Source organism: Heteronotia binoei, chromosome 14 (genome assembly GCF_032191835.1).
Source record: "Heteronotia binoei isolate CCM8104 ecotype False Entrance Well chromosome 14, APGP_CSIRO_Hbin_v1, whole genome shotgun sequence".
In the NCBI taxonomy this organism is placed as follows: domain Eukaryota; kingdom Metazoa; phylum Chordata; class Lepidosauria; order Squamata; family Gekkonidae; genus Heteronotia; species Heteronotia binoei.
This window is the reverse complement of record NC_083236.1, coordinates 29,336,946-29,348,373: the sequence shown is the minus strand read 5'-3', so window position 1 is coordinate 29,348,373 and position 11,428 is coordinate 29,336,946.

Sequence of the window (11,428 nt, the reverse complement as noted above, 5' to 3'; positions counted from 1 at the left end):
GATTAGAGTCCACAACTCTTAACCACTACCCAATGCTGGCTCTCACACCAAACTGGCACACCAAGCCATTACATTTTGTTAACTCCATAAATAGACCAAACTGTAGCATTGTACACCCTCTCTGCTAAAGTTATATGCAGGTTTTCTTGGGAGTAAGCATTAATGGGAAATGTGTGATTACCCTTTTTTGTTGTCATAAATGCATGTAATATTCACAGGTCATTCACAAAAAGATTAGAGTTTGCTGCTCTTAACCACTATACCACACTAGGTCTCTCCAGCTCTCAGGAAGGCAAAGGCAAACCACCTCTGCTTCTCTCTTGCCTTGAAAGCCCCTTGCTGGGATCGCCATAAATCAGCTGCAATTGGGTGGCACTTTCATAGGTAGCCTGACACTGTCACCCCAACACAACACTGGTGTTTACATTCCACCTTCAGAATTGTTCAGTGCATCCTTCTGTCATCTAGAGAGGGGTTGGCAAAAGACTTCCCTGGAAGCTACTTTGCTCAGTGACTCCAGATGGTTGATGTTGATGCAATCCAGCAGGAACCAGGAAGTGACCTTGGAAATGCACCTGTCACACAGAGACAGAAACACAGTGATTCTGCAGGTTTCCTTGTGGCATCACTAAGGACAGCAGCACTATCAACTTCAGCCAGCTTTAGGGCCTCTACAAGAAAGGAACCAGCTTTCCCTTCGTTGAGAAGATTTCCGTAGCACAATTCCCACCAATGCCCCATTAGCACCCAGGCTGAACTGTTGCAATGTGATTTTTACCTTGCTCACCCTTCACATTTTATTACATTTATTCCTGTCAGGACATGATGAGTGAGCAGAGGTGTGGAAGTAATAATATAGAGATGTAAGAGAGAGAAGGGAAAAAAAAAATATGTTCTCCCCTTCTGATAGTCCTTTTGTAACCTGAATATTCCAAGGTGAGAGAGAGGCTAAAGTGGAGCTTCTGAATACCAGATATTAAGTTATTTATAGAAGCCAATGGCGTTCATGTGCTACAAGCGGATTCTAAGCATGAACATAAATTGAAAATTGGTATGGATTGGCATGTGATGTGGGTGGCTGTCTAGGAGTAGGCTTGGAGGAAGACATTTGCTGTAGCTCAAAGTGTGGAAGAGAATGTTTTCTGCATCTCCACCTCCCTGCATGCCCCTTTGCAGTTCAAGAATCATACAGAAAGAAGAATGCTCAAAGAAAGGTCCTGAGCATTGTTGGATCAGTCCAAAGACCCCATCTCTACAGATGATGTTATGTGTATTGAACTGGCACAAATACACTTGCCTTTCCCTGACTATGCACAATTACTGTTTGGTGAAGATGGGACCCCTACTCAGTTGCTATGGTTCTGTTGATCCAACCATGCAAAAGGGGAATGGGATGAATAAGGGGATGTGAGTTCTTCTTAATATGCACACCCACCATTTTGTGTAAATAGGCCAACAAGGGTTGCCAGCAGAAGTGTAGAGGAGCAGAGGCTGACAAAACCAGTGCCATTTGATGCAATGATGTCAGCTGTGGGGCAAGCACCTGGAAGAGAGGTTGCCACACCTTATGATGCTCTAGGAATGTTATGATGCCCAAGGAATTTCCCTGATCTCTGCCATTAAAACCATAAAAATCAGAGAGATTCCTAGAGTGTCACACAAGGTGGTGACATCCCTTCTGGGTACTAACCTGGAAGCAGGGCCGGATCGGGGGGGGGGGGGGCAGAGGGGGTGCTTGCCCCGGACGCCAACAGAGGGGGGACGCCAAATTGAGTATGGAGTCCGTTGTATTCTATGGGACCATAAGACAGAATAGCCCATATGTTTTATGTCCATTTCTTGTGTGTCAATGTGTTTTCACTTTTTGTGTGTTAATTCCTTTTCTAATAAAAACCCTTTAAATTCTAAAAAAAAAAAAAAAAAAAAGACAGAATAGCCCATAAGGGGGCGTCATTTTTTAATTTTGCTCCCCTCCCTCAAAAAACATGTAGATCCGGTCCTGCCTGGAAGTGATACTGTGGCATCAGATGACACCATCTCCCCTTCCTTTTTTGCTCCTCCTGCTCATTTCAGCAGCAGGAGGAAGCCCAGTAACCCTAATAGCAACCCATGTATTTTCCACTCCACTCAGCCAGGTTTCCAACTTTTCTTCAGCCTAGGAAGTCTTCTTCTAGAGGAAAGTTTGGAACCTCTTCTAGCAAAGGAAGTTTCCTTCAGCTGGAGTCTCTTCCATTGGGGAAAACTCCACACAGAGGAAGCCCAGCCTGAAGTCCAGAGTAGGAAGAAGAAGAAGAAGAAGAAGAAGAAGAAGAAGAAGAAGAAGAAGAAGAAGAAGAAGAAGAAGAAGAAGAAGAAGAAGAAGAAGAAGAAGAAGAAGAAGAAAAGGAGGAGGAAGAAGAGGAGGAGGAGGATTTATAGTCTGCCCTTCACTTGGAGTCTCACAGTGGCTTACAATATCCTTCTCTACCCCTGCCCACAACAGATACCCTGTGAGGTAGGTGGGGCTGAAAGAGTTCTTGAGAGAACTGCTCTTGAGAGAACAGCTCTGAGAGAACTGTGACTGACCCAAGGTCACCCAGCTAGCTGCATGTGGAGGAGTGGGGAATCAAACCCAATTCTCCCAGATTAGAGTCCACTGCTCTTAAGCACTACACAACTGGTACTCTAAGCCATTACATGTTGTTAACACCATAAACAGACCAAACTGTAGCATTGTACACCCTGGCCACTAAAATTATATGCAGATTTTCTTGGGAGTAAGCACTAGCAGAACTTGTGTGATTACCTTTTTTGTTGTCATAAATATATATAATATTAACAGGTCATTCACAAAAGCTTCAATTGTACAATCAGAGAAAAATATCTGTTTTGACAAGTACTGATTAGTCGCCCTCATCCCTCCCTCTGAATTTCCCTGCCTAATCAGTCATTGAATTGCAATCAGTTTTGGAGGGGAATAAAAGATACAGAGAGTTTAAACATAATGAGAAAATATTAGTGAGGAAAAGGAAAACAGGAAAGGGGAGGAGGGGAAATCAAAGCATTTAAGAAAAAGGGGCAAAGGGTGTACTTTTTGTCCATGGATTAGATTCCCATAAAAAGTTTTATATTCTGTTAGGGAATCCTTCTCAAAAATGGCATGGGATTTATCCCTCCTGGAAGACATGATTCATTCTTTAATGGACAAGCCTAAAAGGTCTTAAAACCAATTTTCCGTTATAGGTGCAGAACGTGATTTCTAGAACTGCAAAATGATATACTTCACTGCTAGCGATGCTCTGGCGAGCTCGAGTCTGTCAGGTTTGGGGATTTCCCCAAAATTGCATGGATGTATCGCAGCACAAGGCAACAAAACCAGAACACTGCCAAGCAGAGGAAATGGCAAAAGAGTCACAAACAGGCAATATCCATCTCCTGTGCCCCAGAGCTGTTTGTGAACTAGCATGATGTAACTATCAGAGTGTCAGACTAGGAGCTGGGTACCCAGGTTTGAATCCTTACTCTGTCATGGAAGCTTGCTGGGTGAACCTAGGCTGATCATACACCCTCAACCTAACCTACCTCACAGGGTCATTATGAGGATAAAATGCAAGAGGGGGGGAATGCTTTAAGCAACTGTAAGATCCTACAGAGTAGAAAGGCTGAGGTATAAATGTAGTTACACGTTGTTAAATAAAATAAATTTTCACACCTTCTAGCAAGTCAAAACTTAATTTTGCCAAGTATCTCCCAGGTATCTTGGTCTGGCCATGTTCTACCTCAGGATGTCATGAGGATAAAATGGAGGACAGGTGAATCCACACTCTGCCATGAAACTCACAGGTGGCCCAGTCATGGTCTCACTCAGCCTCGCCTACCACACAGAATTGCTAAGAGGATAAAACTGGGGGAATGGGACCACATGTTTTTAAACCTCCTCTGATCCATTCTGAGCTGGATAAAAATACACACATGTGCACTTGTGGCCCCACCCACTCATATAAAAAAGGTTCTGAGGTCATCAATGAGTACAAAATCTACTTGTTGAATGAACTTGTGCTGAAGGACAGGGTACAGCAAGGTCAATAATCTGATGGTGAATGTTTTATCCTGAATCCTGAAGTCAATTAACTTTTAAATAGCCAGTAAGGTTCAAGGCCGTCTGCAATGAACTGACAGAAGGCCTTGAGAAAGAGAAAGGACAGACTCCTTTAAGTATTTCTGGAGGTTCAGGGGCTGTGAACAAGTCAGGGATAAATTTTTGACATACACCAACATACTGAGAATCTGCTGAATCAGGTAGGGCAGAAATCCAGTGCATAACTAGTTTTCCTCCTCGCAGATAGGCATTGAGGGAAAGTAAATTTAAAAACCCACCCTCAACTTGCTTTTCCCACCAGATTTTCATCAGGCGATATAGAGATCTGGATTCTTTCCATTCCATAAGATACACAAAACTGGATTAATATGGAGCCTAGATGTAACAGTTCAAAGGCTGTTCCAGTTCTTCTAGTGGGGAGCGGGGTTATGTATAATTGAAATAACACACACCTAAGGATGCTGCATTGCTATGCAGACCGAGTAAGAATGCGGAGGGACCTTCTTTTGAGTAGGCTTGGGCTGTACAGCTGAGAACTAAATCAGTACAGCATATATTTCAATTTCCGTCACTTTCCATTTTCTTCCTGAACTCTGATTAAATTAACAGGTTTTTTTCCCTTCTTCAAAATGCAAACATTTTGAGAAACTTTGTACCTCTGGCTATGCCTTACTCAATTATTTATCTGAGGCATGAAATAAAGTGTTAAGTGGATTGTGTGTATGTGTGTGTGTGAGAAAGAAAGAGTGAGTGAGTGAATGAATGAATATTTGTGAAAGCATAAGTTCAGCATATCAGAACTAGGGAATGGTAGTGCTGTGTTGCTGAACCCTGGGGAGAGGGGATGGCTTAGTGACAGAGCACCTCCCTGGCATGCAGAACATCCCAGGTTCAAATCCTGGTATCTCCAGTTAAAAGGCTCAGGGAGTAGGTGATATGAAAGGCCTCCATGTGCAGACCCTAGAAAGCCACTGCCAGTCTGAGTAAATGATACAATGGGAGGACAGGGATAACTTTCCCTGCTCCAGTTTCTCAGTCAAAACAGCCTCCTCTGGGTTGTTTTTAACCTTTATTTGGAAAGAAGACAGGCAAAGAGGAGGACATATGCCTTCTCCTTTTCACCAAGGCATGGGATGTGGTTTCAGTTGGGACAATAGCATCTTCAGCCACAATCTGCATCACTCTCTCCCTCCTGGCAACCCCTTTCGATGGCTCCACATTGCAGGGTCCAATCACAACTCAGCAGACTTAGTTATAACACACTCCCCCCACTCCCTGCTCCACTTATGCACATGCCCTCCCTTAGCTTGGTTCCCTCTGTGACAGCCAACAATGATTCGGAATGAGATGCTACATTGCAAATGGCCAAGGAAAAGAAATACCCTGTATAAATGCATGACATGAATGAATGCAACATTTCAATAAGCAGTAGAATTTCTGTAATGCTCTTTCCTAAAAAAACGTATATATGTTAAAGGCAGATACAGCAGACCCAGGAATGATGATCCATAACAGAGTATTTTGGTTCTGTGCCAGTTGGGTTTTGGTTTCGAGAGCCCCTACAAATCATAGGCAAGACCATCAGCTCTTCTGGGGGTCGACTGACCCTTTAGGACACTGGGAGTATTCCTGATGAGACACTGCCTTGGCAGGTCACTGGTGGTCAGGAATCAGCGGAGCCCAGGGCCCCAGTGGGGCTAGCCGCATCCCCAAGGCCACTCAGCTCATGAAATAGGATGGGGTGGCCAATGGTAGCTCTCCAGATGTTTTTTGCCGACAACTCCCATCAGCCCCAGCCAGCATGGCCAATGGCTGGGGCTGATGGAAGTTGTAGGCAAAAAACATCTGGAGAGCTATTTTTGGTCACCCCTGGAATAGGTTATCATTATCATCATGTCTTGGGCATTACTTAGGATGAAGTCCAGGATCGCCTCTCCCTTGGTAGGTTCTGTGACCATCTGCTCCATAGCACAGTCATTGAGAGTGCCTAGAAACTCAGTCTCTTTCTCCCAACTTGAACACATATTGACCCAATCGATGTGTGGATAGTTAAAATCACCTATTATGACACAGTTATTTAGTCTAGCTGCTATTTTTAATTATTTCATCATTCATCCTCTATCTTTTGATCTGGTGGGCAATAACAAATTTCCAGAGTTAAGCTTCTTTTGGGGCCCACTAATTCTCTTATCTTCTCAGTCTTACTGGACTCTATACCCTCTCTGACTATATGTCATCCCACCTCCCACCCTTCCCCCCTATCCTTCCAATATAATTTATATCCTTGAATCACCTGGATATAATGATAATGATAGAAGTGGGAGGGCTTCTAGGGAATCCGACGAAGACGGAGGTTCTCTATCTGAGCCGGGGTGGTCTGGGGTGGGGGGAGATCCCTCTGCCGGCTCTTGACGGGGTGTCACTAATACCGGCCCCTAAGGTCAAGAGCTTAGGTGTGCTCCTGGAGTCCTCTCTTACAATGGAGGCCCAAGTAGCAGCCACTACTAGATCCGCCTTTTTTTATCTTTGGCGGGTGCGGCAGCTGGTTCCTTTCCTGGAGCGCAACGACTTAGCAATGGTGATCCATGCTACAGTCACCTCAAGAATAGATCACTGTAATGCTCTCTAAATAGGGCTTCCCTTAGCACTGACCCAGAAACTACAGCTAGTGCAGAACGCTGCAGCGCGGCTGTTAATGGGGCTCCCCTGGTGGGAGCACATTCGGCCAGTGCTGAGAGCTGCACCGGCTACCTATTGTGTTCTGAGTCCGTTTCAAGGTGTTGGTATTGACCTTTCAAGCCCTCTATGGTCAGGAGCCTGTCTATCTGCGGGACCGCCTTTCCCCACACATTCCCCGGAGAGCACTGCATTCAGGGACAAAAAATCTGTTGTCCATCCCTGGACCAAAGGAGGCTAGGTTGCGGCTGACGCAAGCTAGGGCCTTCTTGGTGGCAGCGCCAGAATTGTGGAATGCTCTCCCGGAGGCCATAAGGGCCCTGCGAGATCTCTCTACTTTCCACAGGGCCTGTAAGACCGAACTGTTTCAACAGGCCTTTGAGATCTAACCAGGAGAGAGCTGCCACCCTACATCATTATAGAGTACCATGATCACCACTTATACTATATTATATTGTAGTGATACAGCACCATGAAATGAAATGTTTTTAAATAATTTTAAACCGCAGCTTTTTTATTGGTTAAATTGTAAAAATGAATGTTGTTAGCCGCCCTCAGTCCGCTTGCAGAGAGGGCGGGATAGAAATTTGAAGTAATAAATAAATAGTGTCCTATCCCCATTGGTGGACCTCCTTTTGGCCACTGTGTGACACAGAGTGTTGGAATGGATGGCCCACTGGCCTGATCCAACATGGCTTCTCTTATGTTTTATGTTCTTACAGCTATGGTACAGTTGGCTCCCATTTACCTACCTGGTACAGGCAATTATCAGCCCCCAGCCCAAATTTCCTGCCTCTGAGGAACTGAGGAGAGGGAGAGAAAATGGCCTTCATGTAGTGATGCTCTAGGAATTTCTCCTAGCCTCTATGGCAAAAACCACAAAGACGAGGAGAGGCAGCCTACAGCATTGCCTGGAAGTGACATCACTTCCTCCTCAAACTTTGTCCTCCCCAGGCACTGCCTCCCTTAAATCTCCCAATGTTGCCTAGCAATGTTGGGAACCCTGTAGTCCAGGTCCAAGCTTAGATGTTCCTGTGCTGCTGCCAGCCCTGCAAGGGCAGTCACTGGGTTTGGCTTGCTCCAGGGCTGTTTTAACATCCTAACCTACCCCTGAGCACCTCCGATTTTGAAATATCCTTTCCAGAGTTACAATAGATGTTCTTAAGTGTCAGGCTTTATTAAGTTCCAATACAGGCTATTTCCAAGGCTGTTCCCTCCTATATTTCTTTGTGGGAGAGCCACGGAAGGGTTCAGCAGACAAGGTGGTGAATTGCTGCTTTCACGCTACCAGGGTAATAAGAGCAGGAGGGAATTAAATGAAATTCTATTCCGCCCCCCCCCCCCCCTTTCCATGCCTGTTTAAAAGGAAATTCAGGATCTCAGAGATGCCCTTGAGACAAACAATTACCTTCAACTCCTGGGTTTCTGTTTGAGCGTTTTCTGTCTGAGTGCCTTAAACAGCGGGGAATGGTTCCTAAGGAGTAGGCAGGAGCCAGCGTCCCATCCATGTTTCAGGCTTCATTATCAAATCCAGAGGAATCCCCGACATTCTGTCCCAGCTCTCTGTTCTCAGGTTTCAGGTTCTGCTTCAGCATTTTAGCCTCTCTTTCTGTGCATTTCTGAGTGGCTAATGTTTTATTAAGGGTTCCATCAGATGCGCAGGTGTTTGAATATTTATTAATTTTATGAGGGACTAACCAGTTTTCGGCTTTGTTCTAAAGATTCACACTTCTCAGCTATTTCCCGCTCGCTGACATGATGCAGCGTGGATGCTGGAAAGGAGCCATATGTTCTACTCCTTTGTCTTGCCTCTGTTTTCCAGGGGTGAATGGAGACACCAGAGAAGACAAACCTCTCTGTCATTCATAAAAAAAGAAGTCATGCTTTGCTTTAGCCAAATCATGCAGAAAGAGGAAAAGCTCTCGAGTTCTTATGCTACCATTTGAAGTGGTATTCTTAGCCATGATGGGGATGTGGGATTTTAAGTTTTGGATGCTCACATTTCAAAATACAGAGTGCAAGAAATCACTGGGTTGGTTTTATTTTATTTATTTGTATTTGTTTTCATTATTTATTGTCTGCCTTTCTCATTGAGACTCAAGGTGGATTCCTCAGTGCAAGTGGATATGATCAACAGGCTGGCACATCCAATAAACAATGCAATTGGGTTTGGCTTGCAGAAATCTGAAAGCAAGCAGAGATCAGATACATAACTGAAATAATGTTAAAACAAAGCATAATCACTGAGACATGACACATGAAATGATGTAGGTATTACCAGAGAAGCATACCTAAAGCAATAGACAGTACAGAGTAGTATACAGTACCAATCCTTTCACCGAAGCATCTTTCCATACAGTGCACTGCTACTGATATTGTTTTTGTTGTTATGAATTGTCACAGTCAGATATTTGATTGGTAGATGGTGTTCTGCAGACCAAGATCTAGCCTAGTTCTTGGGAATTGCAGATGTATCTTTGCAGGATTCTTGCTGTTCCAAACAACACTGTTTTCTGAAGCTGAGCTGATGTTATTTGCTCAATGCCCCAAATTTCCAGGTGTTTCCAGGCACTGCTCCAAGGCCTCCAATGGCAGCTGGCATGATGCTCATCTCTTTCTCCCAGAGGTGCTCTATTTGCAGGACTTGGTGTTTAGTGATCTTCTCCCGTTCATTCTTTTTTATGCTGCTGTCTCCTGGGGTTGCAATGTCAATTATTCTAACCCCAGGACTTTTTGGGTAGTAAAAGCCCAGCAGGAACTCATTTACATATTAGGCCACACACCCCTGCACCAAGCCAGCCAGGACTGCGTTCCTGATAAAAAAAAAAAAGCTCTGCCTAACCCTATTTCTCTCTCTCTCTCTCTCTCTCTCTCTCTCTTGCCATTGTGATATCTGGAGTGTTTGTTCCAGGGGTCTATCAGTTTGTAATTGGAAATCCCAAAGAAACCGTTCTCCACGATCTTGTCTGGTTTGTGCTCCCATGAATTTGGGCTGATGGTAAGCCATATTTTTTGCATTGGTTCCAATGCAACTTAGCAGTAACTATTATTATTATTATTCCAAATAGTCAGGAGAGTTCCACCACACCTCCAAATGTCCCTTTCTCCCATTCAGCTCCCTTCATGTCCAATCTACAGGCATCCTGCAGTTTAGTGAGATCCAAAAAGGAAAGTGGCAGAGGTGGTGGAAAGTGCCATCAAGTCACAGATCATTTGTGGCAACCTTGTAGGGTTTTCAAGGCAAGAGCTGTTCAGAACTGGTTTGCTATTGCTTGCTTCTGTGTCATGACCCTGGTATTCCTTGGCGGTGTCTCCTTCAAATACTAGCCAGGATTGACACTACTTAACTTCCAAGATCCGACATGATCAGGAAATAAAGAAGGGTAGTGAAATCCAGATTATTTGGTGCTTTGGCTCCCCACCTTTACCTGCCTGTTTGTATACCAGTTGAGAAGGCTCCCCTGTTTACAAGGACAATTGATTTCTGGAGCACTAGTGTGGGAGAGAACATTTTTGTACTACGTGGCTGGATTTGGTTGAAAGCCAAACTAGGAAGTAGGATTGTCAAATCTGAGTTGGGAAATTCCTGGAGATTTGGGAGTTGAGCTTGGGGGATAGGAAAAAGAAGAACCTCAGCAGGGTATAATGCCATAGACCTCCCATGGGGAGGGGGGTTGATCTCTGTAATCCAGAGACCAGTTGTAATTCAGAGAGATCTCCAGTCCCTGGTACCATCAATATGTAACCTCACCCAGAATTTCTGTGGGTTTTTTAAAAAGTAGCCACAAACTGGATTGGGGCCTTGGAATTGGGAAGGGAAGCTTCCCAAGCCTTTCCCTTGGCCATTTCCCCAGTCAAGGTCTTTCTAGCTCATTTTATCCAATCCCTTTCCCTACAGAGAGTAGGGTGAATTATTTTTTTATCCCCCACAACCACCCTGTGAGACATGGGAGAGTAAAACTGACCCCAAGTCACCCAATCCACTTTCATATTAGTGTGGAGATCTGAATTCTGGTCTCCTGGATTCCAGCCCAACATTCTAATCAATGTACCACACTGTCTGTCTTTATCACCATCCCCTCCTCAACACTGTGATTGCAAAACTTCCTTTTCTTTATTTTATTCAAGCTGCATTTTGGGCAGGAGCTCCAGAACCTCTAAATTTTATTGTGCTCTTTCTTTCTTCCCCTTCTTCCCCAAATGCTTCTGGGCTCCATTATTCAAACCCCCTGTGAAAATTTTGCTGAATTCCAAGATTTGACAAACTTTCTAATATTCCCCCCCCACAAAAAAATGGGAAAATAACCGAAACATATAATGCAGACAAGGAAATCTTCATCGCGTCATGGTGGCCACATAGGAAAAAGTAATTCTAAAAGTATGATGGTTTTATTATGACAATTATAATTCAAGAAGCATTTTAAGGTAGATGCTGAGCTGATATAATTTAGTACATCTTCCAGTGATGTCAGGGGTGTATAGAATATGCAAATTAGCTGTGCTAATGAAAAAGAAGAAGACTGCAGATTTATACCCCTGTCCTCCTCTCTGAATCAGAGTCTCAGAGCGACTTACAATCTCCTTTATCTCCTTCACCCACAACAGACACCCTATAAGGTGGGTGGGACTGAGAGAGCTCTCCCAGAAGCTGCCCTTTCAAGGACAACTCCTACA